This window comes from Heterodontus francisci, chromosome 33 (genome assembly GCF_036365525.1).
Source record: "Heterodontus francisci isolate sHetFra1 chromosome 33, sHetFra1.hap1, whole genome shotgun sequence".
Taxonomy (NCBI): domain Eukaryota; kingdom Metazoa; phylum Chordata; class Chondrichthyes; order Heterodontiformes; family Heterodontidae; genus Heterodontus; species Heterodontus francisci.
Window position 1 is genome coordinate 52,722,899 of NC_090403.1, and position 17,844 is coordinate 52,740,742.

General features: G+C 40.8%; 1 protein-coding gene across 5 annotated transcripts in view; it reads right to left on the minus strand.

Annotated features, from left to right (window-relative positions):
• LOC137348208 (rho GTPase-activating protein 23-like) overlaps positions 1-17,844 on the minus strand; it is a 515,957-nt gene that overhangs the window by 307,452 nt on the left and 190,661 nt on the right. The window lies entirely within an intron of this gene.

Below are 17,844 nucleotides of genomic sequence, written 5' to 3' on the forward strand. Positions count from 1 at the left end.
AGTGGACAAGTTATTGCTGTGTAAGCGCCGCTTGATAGCACTGTCGATGACACCTTCTATCACTTGGCTCATGATTGAGAGTAGAGTGATGTCTGCAGCCGAGTGACCCTCGCAGAACCTAAAATGAACATCAGTGGACAAGTTATTGCTGTGTAAGCGCCGCTTGATAGCACTGTCGATGACACCTTCTATCACTTGGCTCATGATTGAGAGTAGAGTGATGTGGCAGTAATTGGCCAGATTGGATTTGTCCTGCTTTTTGTAGACAGAGTAACTGGGCAATTTCCCATATTCTCAGGTCAATGGCTATGTTGTAGCTGTACTGGAACAGCCTGGCTAAAGGCTTGACTATTTCTGGAGCACATGTTTTCAGTACTACATCTGGGATGTTGTCAGGGCCCATAGCCTTTGTTGTATCCAGTGCCTTCAGCTGTTTCTTGCTATCACATGAAGTGAATCGAATTGGCTGAAGACTGGCATCTGTGATGGTGAGGACCTCAGGACGAGACTGAGATGGATCATCCACTTGGTCCTTCTGGCTAAAGATGGTTGCAAATGCTTCAGCCTTGTCTATATTTATGTTGATCTTCAAGGACAAGTTCTCCTGAGATCAAAGTCTATTTACAAAGTCAGAAGCGACATTCATTAATCAATTATCTTTAACTTTGGGTATTCATTTAGAACCCTCCAGTGGGAAGGAATAAAGCATGGTTTTGAACACTGGATTTGTAATCAGTATGAGTGATTCTTTTAATGGAATTCTACCCATGGATCAAGTATGTGAGGTCAAATGTAATTAAAATGATTGGCCATGAAACATCATGAAAAGAAAAAACAACTTTGCATGTTAAGTTGCAACTGAGATCAATACTCCAAGTCTGCTTAATGCCAAAATAAAAGCAAAATACTGCGGATGCTGGAAATCTGAAAAACAGGAAGTGATGATAAAGTCTGGCAGCATCTGTGGAGACAAAAACGGAGTTAACGTTTCAGGTCTGTGACCTTTCTTCAGAATCCTGAACCCATCAGTTCTGATGAAAGGTCACAAACCTGAAACATTAACTCTGTTTTACTCTCTCCACAGATGCTGCCAGACCTGCTGCTAAATGCCAATGTCTCCTCGCTCCATTCAGCTCTCCTCCATTTTTCAGTTAAGACAACCCTGCTGCAAATGGAGAAGTTATACATCTGTTAACTTTTTCTTAGTACATTAGAACAAACTTACTACACAACTATTTATTTTAGGTGTTCAAGTTATTCTCACGGTATATATAATGACTAATTTTACAAAATCAAACCGTATTTAGAAATTCCCAATTCACAGGGTCATAAATGTGCCCTTAAGTGTCAGTCTAGATTATGAGCTCAAGTCCTGAAGTGGGGCTTGAATTCACAACCTTCTAACAGGAGAGAGAGTACTACCACTAAGCCAAGCTGACACTAACTAAACACAAGGCGAGTAATTTTCAACTTGCCACCCAATCTGAAAATTGGTACTGTAGCGCAGGAGTGAGTTATAGAAATGTCCTGTTTTTCTATTCCATTGATTTCAATTTCAGCTGTTTCTATAACAAGCGGTTGACCTAAAATGCCAACTTTAAGCTTCAAGTGGTAAGTTGAAAATTGTCCCCAAGTCACAAAGAGCACCACAGATGTACTAATATGCATTTTTAAAAACTAGATTCTCCAAAAGATACTAGGAATGTTACAAAAATACCTCGCTAGTGATCTGAAGTTACTGCAGGCCTTTCATAAATGCAACAAACTCCCAAACATCACAATTAGGGCAATCATTGTGGTTCAGCAACAGGAACACTATGGATGTGGGCTCAAACCCAGGATAGGAAATACCAGTTCCGAATGCTGCCACACAGTGTAATGCTGCATTGTTACAGCATTGCCTTTCAACTGAAAATTTAACCTGTTCTTTACAGCAGGCAATTTAGATCCCAAGGATCTAACAGCAAAATAGAAATATTTATCTCAGATGTGTAATCTCATTGGGCTATCCTTGTTACACAAATGCCATGATATGGATGCGAAAGTACCTGGACCTTCCAGTCACTCAGATATTCGGTTAAGTCTATGCATACGAACATGGTTCCTCCAGCATCCCTCCCTCAGGAAAGAGGACTCTATACAATTGTCATATAATCCTTAACATTATAATAAGGAAATGTTGCTATGTGCCACATGTATTTATATTGCTTAATTCTATTCTTTAAACAGCTGGTCAGAGTTGGCTGTGAATTTTACTTTGTGCATGACTGGCGCAGAGGACATTAGAGATAAACAACACAAAGTACAATAGTTTTGGGGGTGAGGGGCACAGAGTGAGTCAAGTCTCCATGTTGCCATCAACTAAGAAATTTATATAACACATCAAAATATTCTCCATATATTTTTGTACACTCTTCAAATAAAACTTAAATTTTTCAGAAAATCCTTGGCACACTTCAGAATTTAAGACTCTATAGGGGAAATTTTCAACTTTGCCACCTAGGAGGTAACTTGGACAAGTGAATCACCTGTCTGTTGAAGAACCTGTCCAATTTTAGGTCTATTGAAATGATTCCCTATTGTCCAGACTAGCATAACCAGATGAGGAGATTTGTAATCACAGTACATAATAACACTCACTGAAGTGCACATCAATAAAGATACACCGTCGTAATCCTATGCTTTTAGCATTCACTCAACATTCTGGTTGAATGCACACTGATCGCACAGCTTACAACATACAGACATGTTTACAGCTTTTAATGTGCCACTTCATTTAGTTATGCATCAATTCTTACTGCCTCAGCCCAAGATGACAGACAAATATCTCATCATTTAGTGCAAAACAAGCAGTTAATAAGGCATTAAAAATGAAAACCTTGCACTGGGGTTCTTTGCTAGAGGGATAGAATTGAAAAGCAGAGAAGTTATGTTTAACTTATGTAGCACTTTGGTTCAACCACACCTGCAGTACAGTTCTGGTCTCCATATTACAAAAAGATAGAAGCACTGGAGAGGATTCAAAAAAACAATTACAGATGATGCCAGAACTGAAAGGTTATCGCTATTAGGAAAGACTGAACAGGGTGGGACTCTTCTCCAGAAAAGATTGAAGGATGCCGAATAGAGGTTTGTAAAATTATGAAGGGATTTTATAGGGTAGATGTAGAGCAGATGTTTCCACTTCTGGGGGAATCAAAACTAGGGGTGATAAATATAAGATAGCAACTGATAAATCCAACAAAGAATTCAGGAAAAACCTCTTTACCCAGAGAGTAGTTAGAATGTGGAAGTCACTACCACATGTAGCAGTTGAGGCACATTGCACAGTTGCATTTAAGGGAAAATGAGTTAAGTACATAAGAGACAAGTAAATCGAAGGACATCCTGATAGGGTTAATAGAGTAAAGTGGGAGAAGGTTCATGTGGAGCATAAACACCAGCGTAGACCAGTTGGCTTGAATGGCCTATTTCTATGCTGCAAGTTCTATGTAATTCAATGTAATACATTCTTGCAATTGTGATACTTTGCTTGAAAAGTGGATGCTGGAAGGAGTAAATTACCAGTCTCTTTTGAGTGTAGACCATGTTAAATTCTATAGTGCATACAGTAAGAGTTAGTGCCTCTCTAAACCGAAGCCATTCAAATTAATCCAGCTCTATTTACTTTAGATACAAGATGCATTTTCTTCCTCTTCATGCCAAAAGGGTAAACCTACTCAAGCTTGGTGATATGATTAACAATGCTTTCTTTCATTTGATGTCACTCATGCTGCTATCAATAGAGCACTTTTGTCAAGAGATAGAGAGAAACTACCTTTTCAATAGTGAATTGAGAGTTGTTTCTCAATGAAATCAACAACTTGACTTGTTTCATACCAGAGGTTTGTCAAAAAACTGGCCCTGCAGGATTTTTCCTAGTTTTTAAAAAAAGGTAGGCAAGACACAATGTTAAACCTGTTTTGCCCGCTAAAAAATACTTTATTCTTAAAATTCGTAAAAAGACGTTACTTAACAGTACAAATTTGACATGAAAAAATCAAGTTTCTTTCAATACAGTTCATCAGATGTCGCACTACACTTTACAGTTTATATTTATAATGTACATTTACATTCCATGTCAAACCAGGCAATGTTAAACCTGTTCATAGCACTGTGTTATATCCCTTCATACCTCTATGAAAGAAACAGTACCTAGTTTTATATCACATGCTTTTAAACAATCCCCTCACTGAAACGGTACCCACGGATGTCAATGACAGATTGGAAAATGCACAGCATAGATTAGTGCTAGCTGGCAGCATGTATCTAATTGAGGCAGGACTCACTATATTACATTCCAAGCCCAACAATGTTCATTCACTACACCCAACTTTCTGTCTGATGTGCAAATTTTCACTTCAGTGATCAGACACCTCAGCACATTGCAATTGCATCAGATATCTCAATCCTATATGTTTTGTCCAAAAGCTCTGTTCAGTAATATCCAAGGTAGCTTATCAGGTGGTTCTCATCTTACCAAGCCAAAGCAACATCTTTGCAATCTTACTGGGTCACTGTAACTTGGCACAGTTCACCAACCCTTTAAATAGACACTTACTGTAAGCTGCTGGCCAGCTGTGTCTCATTCCCAGGCTCCGCTTCTTAATCAATCATGAAAAGCTAAGCTCAACTCATGTGCCTTTGTTTCCTCGTTGCTGTTGAACAGCTGCTGTTGCTTCACTTGACTGTTCCCGTATTCCGACAATAGTCTGTTAAGAAATGTCTAACACTGGAATTTTTAACCTCTTAGTGGTTGGTGTTAATTGGAAAGAATTCAGAATTTAGCAAAGTTTGATGGTAGATCTGGAGTCAAATTAAGTTGAAAGGCTGGTGGAACTGAACATTAAAATCTGACCTGTGAGAAACCTTTTGTTACAAGGTATGGTAATAAGGACAAAGATACAGCAACAGGCAAGAAGCAGTCAGGAATTCTTTATGCATGCCATCTCTAAATCTGTTCTCTGGCATAATCAACAGAAAAAGAAACTTTATTTAAGGGTGAAGCAGATGCAGGATTACGAGGATGAACCCCAAGAGCCCAAAGACTGATACTGTTATGACCGAGGTGGGAGGAATGCACTGTCTTTTCTCGTTCCACTTCTCCACAGGTCACAACAATATAATCAAATGTTTACCCAGTTACCAATACAGTCAATTATATATTCTACTCTCTATCCCGGAATAAAATACACCAACCAGGGTTCTTTAATAAAAAACAAAATTATCAGTTTATTTTAAAACAAGACTTATCCAGTAAAGAAGCAAAGTATTAAAACACACATTGAAATATGAAAGTTCCCTTTATCAATACCTAATACACACACACACGTTAAAGAAATAAAGAAATTCTCTCTGCAGAAGTCTTTTACAAATAAAAAAGACAAAAAGGCATACCTTGGTCCAATACTTGATAATTGCTGAAGAAAAAGGATGAGATATGTTGTGTCCCTAAAATGGCATACAGTCTGGTGTCTGAGTACATGTAGACGGATCACTGGGATCTTTTCTGGAGCAGTTCTTTGCAGGCGGCATCAAGAATTAATCTGGCAGGCCTTCCAGGAGAGTCTCAGGAGAAATACAGCATCAGGGGTTTTAGCTCTCACACATTGGATTCGCAGGGTTTTTTCAAAGAGATAAAGAGGAGCTGGGTGTTTTTCAGCAGGCCACAAACCCAACTGCTTTCAAAACAGCCCACACCCCAACTGAACCAAAACAATATTCCAGAAGTGAAACCTCCGTACCACCATAAATTTTGGCATGTCACTTCTCTGTAAACATCTTCCCCAAGTCACCAAGGTTTCTGTTGTTTATTAGGCTTGAGGCATGTGACATCTAGTAAAGGTTTGTTTTCAACAAAACCTCTCAGTGATCCTTGTTAAAAAAACACATCCATGGAATCTTTTCAGTTTTCCCAAATGAACCAATGTCCATAATTTTAAAATATGACCCCTCAAGAAACAAAATTTTAAAAAGAAGCACTTTCATAACAAGGCACACACCTGAAAGACAGAAATACACAACTAGCCTTCTAATCCCCGAGGTCAAGACCACAGCATTCAGAACTGGATTAGGGGCCATGACAACATGCTGGCTGCAACAGAATCTGAATGTAGAGAGCAAGGAAAATCAATGAAAAGTAAATGAGATAAGAGTGGGGGGATTGCCTGATAACAAGGGGTGACATAAGCACATGAGTGAGGAGCGATCTTGGCTCGGAAGAACAGGAAGTAGGATCAGTATGAATGGAGTTAAGAAATAACAACCATCAGAAAACAATGGTGGGAGTGCTTTATAAACCCCTGAACAGTAGCTATAACTCTTGGACAGAGTATTAATCAAGAAATAAGAGAAGCTCGTAAAACAGGCAATACAATAATTGTAGGGGACTTTAACCTTCGTATAGACAGGACAAATCAAATCGGCAAAAATAGTTTAGAGGACGAGTTCATGGAATGCATTTGAGATGGTTTACTATAACAGCATGTCCTAGAACCAACCAGGGAAGAGGCAACTTTAGATCTAGTTTTGTGTAATGAGACATGGTTAATTGGAAATCTCAGATCTACTGGGAAAGAGAGACCATAATATGATTGAAGGAAAAAGTAGTGCAAGTAAATATGGGTTCCCTAGAGCTAAAGATAGCAGAAATTATATTGGGGAATGACGAAATGGCAGAGACATTAAACAAAAATTTCATGTCCATCTTCACAGTGGAAGACAAAGCACATACCAGAAATAGTGGAGAACCAAGGATCTGATGAGAGTGAGGAACTTGAAGTAATTAATATTAGAAATAACAATAAAAGAAAAGGTACTGGAGAAATTAATGGGACTAAAAGCTGACAAATCCCCTAGGCCCGAAAGCCTACATCCGAGGGTTCTAAAAGAGGTGTTTTCAGAGATAGTGGATGCACTGATTGTGATCTTCCAAAATTTCCTAGATTCTTTAACAGTCCCAGTAGACTGGAAAGTAGCAAATATAACACCGCTATCCAAGAAAGGAGAGTGAGGAAACCGGGAACTACAGGCCAGTTAGCCTGATATCAGTTGTCAGGAAAATGCTGGTATTCATTAAGGAAGTGGTAACAGGGCACTCAGAAAATCATAATATGATTAGGCAAAGTCAACATGGTTGATGAAAAAGAAATCATGCTTCACAAACCTATTTTAATTTTTTGAGGATGTAACTAGCAGTAGGGAAACCAGTGGATGCAGTATATTTGGATTTTCAAGAGGCATCTGATAAGGTGCCAAACCAAAGGTTGTTGCTCAAGATAAAGGCTCATGGAGTTGGTAATAATATATTAGCATGGAAAGAGCATTGGTTAAAAGGACAGAAGAGAGAGTAGGAATAAATAGGTCATTTTCAGGTCAGTAGGATATTTTACTAGTGGGGTACCGCAAGAATCAGGGCTGGGGTTTCAGCTATTTACAATCTATATTAATAACTTGGATGAAGGGATCGAGTGTAATGTTTCCAAGGTTGCTGAGAATACAAAGCTAGATGGGAAAGACGCAGTGGGGAGGACACAAAGAGGCTGCAAAGGGATATAGATGGGTTAAGTAAGTAGACAAAAGTGGCAGGTGGAGTGTAATGGCAGGAAGAATAAAACATTTTAGATAGTAAGAAACTACTAAATGTTGGCGTGCAAAGGGATTTGGGTGTCCTTGTAGCAGAAACACAGAGAGTTAACATGTAGATACAGCAAGCAATTAGGAAAGCAAATGGTATGTTGGCCTTTATTGCAAGGGAGTTGGAGTTCAAGAGTAAGAAAGTCTTGCTGCAATTGCATAGGGCTTTGGTGAGACCACAGCTGGAGTACTGCATATGGTGTTGGTCTTCATACTGAAGGAAGGATATACTTGCAACAAAGATTCAACTAGACAAGTTCCTGGGATGAGAGGTTTGTCCTATGGAGAGATTGAGTAGAATGGGTCTATACTCTATACTGTTAAGGAGGAGAGGTGATCTCATTGAAATATATAAAGTTCTGGGAAGGTTTGCTAGGGTAGATCCTGAGAGGCTATTTTCCCTGGCTAGAGAGTCTAAAATAGAGGGCACAGTTTCCAGGATAAGGGGACAGCCATTTCAGACTGAGGTGAAGAGAAATTTCTTCACTCAGATGATTGTCAATCTTTGGAATTCTCTACCCCAGAGGGCTGTGAATGCTCAGTCCTTGAGTGAATTGAAGGCCAATATCAATAGATTTTGGGACACTAAGGGAATTGGGCAGTAAAGTGAAGTTGAAGTCAAGGATCAACCATGATCTTATTAAATGGTGGAGCAGGCTGGAGGGGTCATATGGCCCACTGCTGCACCTACTTCTTATGTTCTGAAATCAGGGTTGGGTGTCCCCTTAATCCTCCTGGTGACCATCTGCAATTGCCAATGGCGGAAGTCTGAAGTCACACTTCTGAACCTCTTGTTAGTGAAGGTGTTATATACTGATTCGTAAAGAGCTAGGAACTAATTGTTATGTTTAAGGGTGTTCCAATGTGCCACATTCAGTGCTGCACTGAAGTCATGTGACACGTAACACTGCATCGGTCTAAACTGAGTTTTACCAAGCAGAATGGAGAGCTGTATCAAACACACAAAGAGCTCCAGCATTTCTAAGTCTAAAGTTTGATTATTTCTACCTTAAGTCTTTGCTCGAGTCGCTCTGAACAGGCTCCAGAAGCTGGCCGAGCGCGTCTACCCTGAGGCACAGTGTGGCTTTCGTGCAGAGAGATCGACTATTGACATGCTGTTCTCCCTTCGTCAGATACAGGAGAAATGCCGTGAACAACAGATGCCCCTCTACATTGCTTTCATTGATCTCACCAAAGCCTTTGACCTCGTCAGCAGACGTGGTCTCTTCAGACTACTAGAAAAGATCGGATGTCCACCAAAGCTACTAAGTATCATCACCTCATTCCATGACAATATGAAAGGCACAATTCAACATGGTGGCTCCTCATCAGAGCCCTTTCCTATCCTGAGTGGTGTGAAACAGGGCTGTGTTCTCGCACCCACACTTTTTGGGATTTTCTTCTCCCTGCTGCTTTCACATGCGTTCAAATCCTCTGAAGAAGGAATTTTCCTCCACACAAGATCAGGGGGCAGGTTGTTCAACCTTGCCCGTCTAAGAGCGAAGTCCAAAGTACGGAAAGTCCTCATCAGAGAACTCCTCTTTGCTGACGATGCTGCTTTAACATCTCACACTGAAGAATGCCTGCAGAGTCTCATCGACAGGTTTGCGTCTGCCTGCAATGAATTTGGCCTAACCATCAGCCTCAAGAAAACGAACATCATGGGGCAGGATGTCAGAAACGCTCCATCCATCAATATTGGCGACCACGCTCTGGAAGTGGTTTAAGAGTTCACCTACCTAGGCTCAACTATCACCAGTAACCTGTCTCTAGATGCAGAAATCAACAAGCGCATGGGTAAGGCTTCCACTGCTATGTTCAGACTGGCCAAGAGAGTGTGGGAAAATGGCGCACTGACACGGAACACAAAAGTCCGAGTGTATCAGGCCTGTGTCCTCAGTACCTTGCTCTACGGCAGCGAGGCCTGGACAACGTATGCCAGCCAAGAGCGACGTCTCAATTCATTCCATCTTCGCTGCCTTCGGAGAATACTTGGCATCAGGTGGCAGGACTATATCTCCAACACAGAAGTCCTTGAAGCGGCCAACATCCCCAGCTTATACACACTACTGAGTCAGCGGCGCTTGAGATGGCTTGGCCATGTGAGCCGCATGGAAGATGGCAGGATCCCCAAAGACACATTGTACAGCGAGCTCGCCACTGGTATCAGACCCACCGGCCGTCCATGTCTCCGTTATAAAGACGTCTGCAAACGCGACATGAAATCGTGTGACATTGATCACAAGTCGTGGGAGTCAGTTGCCAGCATTCGCCAGAGCTGGCGGGCAGCCATAAAGACAGGGCTAAATTGTGGCGAGTCGAAGAGACTTAGTAGTTGGCAGGAAAAAAGACAGAGGCGCAAGGGGAGAGCCAACTGTGCAACAGCCCCAACAAACAAATTTCTCTGCAGCACCTGTGGAAGAGCCTGTCACTCCAGAATTGGCCTTTATAGCCACTCCAGGCGCTGCTTCACAAACCACTGACCACCTCCAGGCGCGTATCCATTGTCTCTCGAGATAAGGAGGCCCAAAAGAGATGGGAGCCAGAAGACATAACAGAAGGCTTCAAGACCACACAGATCCAAGATGGGGAAAGTACATAAAAATAAGATAGTTTTTCTATCTAGAATCATCAGCCATCTTAATGTGGCTCAGTGATAGCACTCTTGCCTTGGAGTCAGAAGGTTGTGGGTTCAAGTATCACTCTGGTGAGTTAAGCAAAAAAAAATCTAGGTTAACACTTGCAGTGCAATATTGAGGTACTGCTACACAGTGTTAAACTAAAGCCCCATCTGTCCTCTCAGGTGGTTGGTAAAGATCCTACAGTGCTATTTGAAGAGCAAGGAAGTTCTCCCAGTCCTGGAAAATATTGATTCCTCAACCAACATCAGTAACAGATCATCAATTTGTGGGACCAGGGCTGCCACATTTCCTACTTCACAACAGTGACTACACATCAAAATTACACAGTTGGCTGTAAAGTGCTTTGGAACATGCCACAGTCATGAAAGGCACTATATAAATGCAAGTCTTTCTTTGTCTTTTAAATATTTGTGTATAAAGTACATTAGCCAATCAACTTAATTATTCCAAACTACAAAAGTATCAAAACTCCAAGCCCAGGAATTTGGTGCACTTTAGGAACTGCCTTCCCAAGCTTTTGTTTAAAGCAGCAATTATTGGAGCTTTGACACTGTGCAACAAATGTGATGGTTTGAATCTTTTAACAATCCTCTATTAAAGTGATGGTCACAGAAAAAGTAGCAAAACTGTCTTTCCATCACCAAGATGCAAGTCTGAGTAAAAATACAATAGAAGCATCGCCTGTTTGATGACTGATTGGGTTCCTTTGTAAAAGGTGTTTAGGCACTCTGAACTAAGTTGCCAATAAATATGTGCGCACAGCACAAAACTACCAATACAATTTGGTGGAGGACGAATTAAAATGGCTGTTATTGGGAATACAACATTGGGATGGTAGGATAAGTTAGGGTTCAAATGACTCAGGGAAGTAATCTAAAAGAAAGCTCTGAACTGTATCCAATTTAAACCTTTTCCTAGCACAGTTATCCATCACTCTGATAGGCAAAGAAAATCAGAACGACCAACAATTCTGACAAGGCTGCAATATCAGAGATTGTAAACTAGATAACCCTTCAACTATCCTAAAATATATTGAATTGAGACTTGCCAAGTTCAGTTTTTTGAAGTTCATTTGATCTGATCTTACCTATAATGGCACTTGCTGAAATCTAAAGTCTGGACCTTGGGTAAGGGGGAACGAGGTGAAGTGGATTATAATCCTAGCTACTTTTTTGGGACCACTCCAGATCAGGTGTACTCCCCAGATGATCACTCTCACTTAGAGAGAGACAGATCTCACAGACACATGAATGGGTCTGAAGAACAGATCTAACTTTCCCCAAAGGAAAGGAACCAGCTGAGGATATTATAGTCCTCCAGATAGCCTTTATAACACATTTTAGCCAGATTATAATAACCCGGATATAAGAAGAGTCCGGGCATCTCTCCTCAATAATGTAACTCCCCAACGTAGTGTGTACAGAGACAGGTTGTCGAGTTTGCGATGCAGAAGACTATATGAGACAATATATGTTATAAATTATATAAAAGTGTATTAAAGAGTCAAACAAGCAATTCACATGTGATGGGAAGTCAATCGCAACTGATATATGTTTGGTTCTGTATGCTGCCACCTCAGAAAGGTTCTTAGACTGTAGTATTTAAGCATTAATATTTATTTCATAACTATATACACTCCATAGTAGCCTGTGTGTCTTCTTCAAAAGCCATGCTGTATCTGTTCGAGGAATCTGTAATGGAATAATATTCCAATTATTTCTCTGTATAGTACCTTCAGTTCGTAGTATATAAGATCACTGTTGATTTCCGTCTTTCTGGAAAATTACTCCTTCTGTATTTTGGTCTTGTACCCTTACCTTTTGCCCCTCTGACAACTTTGGTAGGTTTCTGGTACAGTATCTCCTGTTATAACTATGGGTTTGTTTGTTTCGATACGACTTTCCTTTGTCTTGTACTCTCTAATAATACGTTCTTTGTAATCCTGGAAGTAATTTCTTGGGTAGAATTGGAAGTTGCGTTTGAAGTTTTCTTCCCATTAAGAGTTCTTTTGGTGCTAATCCACATAATAATGGAACAGTTCTGTTGCTCAGTAGTTCTAATTGGAAATCTTGATTTTTCTTCAACATAGCTTTAATGTTTCTGACTGCTCGCTCAGCTTCCCCATTTTTCGCAAAATGCATGAAGTAATCATTTGCAAATTGTGGTCCATTATCGGATATGATCTGATCAGGTATACAATGTGTTGCGAAAATCTCTTGCAAAATTCTGATGACTGCTTCAGTTGTTGTTGTGGACATCTGCTAAACTTCGAACGATCTTGAGAAGTTATCAACTCTAATTAGATAGGATCTCCCATCAAAGAAGAATAAATCCATCGCCAAACGCCCCAAGATCTAGTTGGGAATTGGGTCGAAATTACAGGTTCTCTTTGATCTTGTCTGTGAACCGCACATAGGTCACAATTCAAAATCATTCTTCAATATCCCTCGAGATTCTTGGCCATACGGACACTTGAGCCCGTGCTCTACACTTAGTTATGCCCATATGACCCTGGTGTATTTTGTCCAAGATGTCTAGTCTGACTGACTTTGGAACAACAAGCCCTCGTCATATACCAGCAAATCATCCACAATGGTAAAGTGTCTTCTGTGTTCGAAGAAGACTTTCATCCTCTTATCCTTGGGACTCTGTTGTGGCCAACCATGCTCGCAATTTTGCCTCTGTGCCTGACGAATTTCTTGTATTCTTGTGTTGGAGTCTATTTGAGCTTGCCGGCTATTGTGATACAGTGACTTGTGAATATAACTCAATCTCATTTATGAAGTTAACATCCTGTTGAGTAGGATCATCAATCGTCACTCGAGACAAGGCATCTGCTGTCGTTTGCGGCTTGCCCTGTACGTATACTGTTCTGTAGGCGAATCACATGAGCCACAACCGGAATCTCTGGATCTGTGATGGCATTCTAGCAAGTTCCTTTTCATCGAGTAAGGAAACTAGGGGTTTGTAATCTGTCTCAATGATAACCTTTAAACCGATAATGTAGTTTGAAAATTTCTCACAAGCCCAAGTGACTGCGAGAGCTTCCTTCTCTATCACGGCGTATCTCATCTCCCGTGTCAGATAGTGCTCGTGACACATAATAAACAGGTCTTCGACTTCACACAACCACAGAATCATTACAGTGCAGAAGGAGGCCATTTGGCCCATAGTGTCCGCACTGGCTCTCTAATAGAGCAATTCCCTCAGTCCCATTCCTCCCTTCTCCCCGTAACCCTGCACATTCTTCCTTTTCATATAACTGTCTAATTTCCTTTTGAATGCTTCAATTGAACCTGCCTCCACCACGTTCTCAGGCAGCACATTCCAGACCATAACCACTCGCTGCGTGAAAAAGTTTTTCTTCATGTCACTTTTGTTTCTCTTACAAAGTACTTTAAATCTGTGCCCTTTCATTCTCAATCCTTTCACGAGTGGGAACAGTTTCTCCCCATCTACTCTGTCCAGACCCTTCATGATTTTGAACACCTATATCAAATCACCTCTCTGCCTTCTCTTCTCCAAGGAAAGCAGTTCTAACTTCTCCAATCTATCTTCATAATTGAAATTCCTCATCCCTGGAACCATTCTCATGAATCTTTTCTGTACTCGCTCCAATGCTCTCACGTCTTTCTGACAGTGCGGTGCCCAGAACTGGACGCAACACTCCAGCTGAGGCCAAACTAGTGTCTTATACAAAGTGCAACATAACTTCCTTTGCTCTTGTACTCTATGCCCCTATTAATAAAGCCCAGGCTTTACTAACCACTCTCTCAACCTGTCCTGCCACCTTCAAAGATTCACGCACATATACACCTAGGTCCCTCTGCTCCTGCACCCCTTTAGAATTGTACCCTTTATTTTATATTGTCTCTCCATGTTCTTCCTACCAAAATGAATCACTTCACATTTCTCTGCATTGAACTTCATTTGCCACCTGTCTGCCCATTCCACCAACTTGTCTATGCCCTTTTGAAGTTCTGCACTATCCTAATCACAGTTCACAATGCTTCCAAGTTTCATATCATCTGCAAATTTTGAAATGGTGCCCTGGACACCAAGGTCTAGATCATTCATATATGTCAGGAAAAGCAAGGGTCCCAACACTGATCCCTGGGGAACTCCATTACAAACCTTCCTCCAGCCAAAAAACATCCGTTAACTACTACTCTTTGTGTCTTGTCACTCAGCCAATTTCGTATCTGTTGCTACCGTCCCTTTTATTCCATGAGCTACAAGTTTGCTCACAAGTCTGTTGTGTGGCACTATATCAAATGCATTTTGAAAGTCCATGTACACCACATCAACAGCATTGCCCTCATCAACCCTCTCTGTTACCTCCTCAAAAAACTCCAGCAAGTTAGTCAAACATGATTTTCCCTCACGAAATCCATGCTGGTTTTCCTTAATTAACTCACATTTGTCCATGTGACTATTGATTTTGTCCTGAATTATTTTTTCTAGAAGTCTTCCCACCACCGAAATTAAACTGACTGGCCTGTAGTTGCTGGGCTTATCTTTACACCTTTTTTTGAACAAGGGTGTAACATTTGCAATTCTCCAGTCCTCTGGCACCACCCGAGTCTAAGGAAGACTGAAAAATCATGGCCAGTGCCTCTGCAATATCCACCCTCACTTCCCTCAGTATCCTTGGATGCAGCTCATCCTGCCTTGGTGCTTTATCCATTTTAAGTTCAGACAGCCTATCTAATACGTCCTCTTTATCAATTTTAAATCCCTCTCGTGTCTGATTTACCTCCTCTTTCAACATTACCATGGAAGAAGATGCAATCCAGGCAAAGACAGATATTCATTTAATACCTCAGCTATGCCCTCTGCCTCCATGTGTAAATGCCCTTTATGGTCCCTAATCAGCCCCACTCCTCCTTTTACCACCCTTTTACTATTTATATGCCTATAGAAAACTTTGGTATTTCCTTTAATGCTAGCTTCGATCAGGCTGTTCTTGGAAAAGGACTGCCCCTATCCTTGTGGACGAGGCGTCAGTTGCAATTGTAGTTGGAAGTGAAGGGTTATAATGGGCTAAAACATCTGCCGAAATCAGCATCTCCTTGATCCTTTGGAATGCTAGTTCCTGATGTGCATCCCAGCACCATGCCTGAACTTTCTTCAGCAGTTGTCGCAAAGGTTTGGTAACTTGAGTATGAATTTTGCCATCTGATTGACCATGCCAAGAAATCGTTGAAGATCATGAGTCGAAGTAGGAAGTGAAGATTCCCGAATGGCTCGTCTTTAGTGGGCCTGCCATTATGGCGCTACTGCTGACAATGTATGCGATAAAACAAATGGACGTGTTTGTAAACTTTCACTTCGCATTGAGTGTTATGCCTTCGTCCTTCAGACGATTCAAAACTGCTCCAACCCTTTTGTTATGTTCTTCTATGGACTCCCCGTGAAATAGGATGTCATCCATATGGCAGATTACACCTTCAAGGCCCTGTAGTTAATTTGACATAGCTGTCTGAAATATTTCCGGTGCTGACATGACACCAAATAGAAGCCAATTAAAACAAAATCTTCCAAAGGGAGTAATGAAGGTCGTCAATAACCTTGACTTCTTATCTAATGGAACTTACCAAAAGCTACTATTCGCAACAAGCTTTGTGAAGACAGTGCTTATGGATAACTTTGCCAAACTTTCTCCACTGAGGACATCGGATGGACTACTCTTGCCACCGCCTTATTAAGTTAAGTCTACACAAATGCGAAGAACCCTGTTTGGTTTAGTAACTGAAACCATTCCTGATCAATCAGTAGGCTCAGTAACAGGAGAAATGACTCCCATCCTGGTCATGTCTTCCAGCTGATGTTGAACTTGCTTAGTTGGTGGGTGTGGAATCTTCCTCGGCATGAAAAGACAAAGTGGTTGAGCATTTTTCTGCAAAGTAATAGTATATTCGGTCTTCAGTCTCCCTAGACCCGTGACCAATGTCGGGAATTCCTCTTGAAAGTGACTTCTGGATTCTTGTTTAACTTATTCAACTTTATAAGATGCAAGCTCTTCTGCTTAGGAGTGAGAACTCCTGATTTCTTCGGACATACAGTGTTTCTAATATCTGCTTCCCCTTGTGCTGAAGTGCTGCCTGCAATTTCCCCTTTACTTCAAGTTCAACCCCTCCTGAACCATGTAACTGAGTTTTCATTGGTTGCAGAAAGTGTGTGGAAAGCCATGGCTCTTTGTCTAATAAGACTGTTACACTTGCTCCGGTGTCAAGTTTGAAATTAGTGATATGTCCGTTGACATATACGTCAGGTGACCTAAATGCTTGATTTGGATCATTGATCGCACCAATAAAGTATTTTGATTCGTCTGCTGCAGGAGGTTGTTTAACTTCGTTAACCTCTCTATTCTTAACTCTTTTCCTTTACAGCTTCAAGTAGTCGAGATTTTATTTTGGCACATCTTACTGAAATGCCCTATTTTTCTGCAATAAAAGTATTCTGCCCTATCAGCAGGACTTTTTCCGCACCTGTGGGTACTTTTGGTGCCACATTGCTGGCAGAGTTTAATGGTGTCTTTCGCTTTCCCCCACTTCCTTATCTCTTTTCATTGTCTCTCTTTTTCAGCCCTCTGGTGAAGAAACTAAACAGTTGCAGGAGGTTTCTGAACCAAGGTCTTTCTTCACCTCGCAGGATTGGTCTGTTATTCTTTCTGTCCTCAGCTTGCCTCACCAGCTGAATAGCTTTTTCCAAGGTGAGATTTTCTTTAGACTGTAAAAGCTCTGATATGGAATCAACTGCAACACCCACAACAATACGATCTGTTATCAATTCATCTTTAAGGCCTGCATACTCACATCTCTCTGCGAGTCTGTTAAAGTCTTTGATAAAAGTATCGATCGTTTTGCCCGGTTTCTGGACCATTTTGTTGAATTTTGCTCTTTCAAGAATCTTCTTGCTGTGCAGATTGAAGTAGGAATCACAAAAACTTCATAAAATTTGGCAGATGTTGTCTTGCTGTTATATCATAAGCTATAGCACCAACTGAATATAATAATGCATTCACTTGTTCTGCTTCAGATCTCTGTTGTCCAATTTAGATGCAATTCTATATCTGAGAAAGCTTTTTCTCCATAATGCCGAGTTTTGAGTCTGATTGGGTATCTCGTGACTTTTGAAACTCCCAATTCTTGATCCATTTGTTTTATTTTATAGACTTTTTTTTTTAAAAAGTGTTCCTCTTTAAGAAACTTTTTTTCAGGCCAGCTTGCTTTAATGGAGTGTAGCAGGTCCTTTCAAGTGTCCCCTGCTGTTTTTAATAGGCTGTTTCAGGGTTTTTCCCTTTGCTGAAGCACTTCACTTTATTTGTTTATTCTGTAATAGAGTTGACACAACTCTTTGAGAGTTCACTGTTGTTTCAATAGATTATTCTAGGGTTTTCCCCTTTCTTTGAGAGCTGCAGGTTATTTGTTTTTCTTTTTCAGGCATGGTTGCGTTAATAGAGTGTCTCTGCTGTGTTCGGGGGTTTCCTGCACTTTCTGCAGTTTGTGCGCTTTTCAGGGTTGCC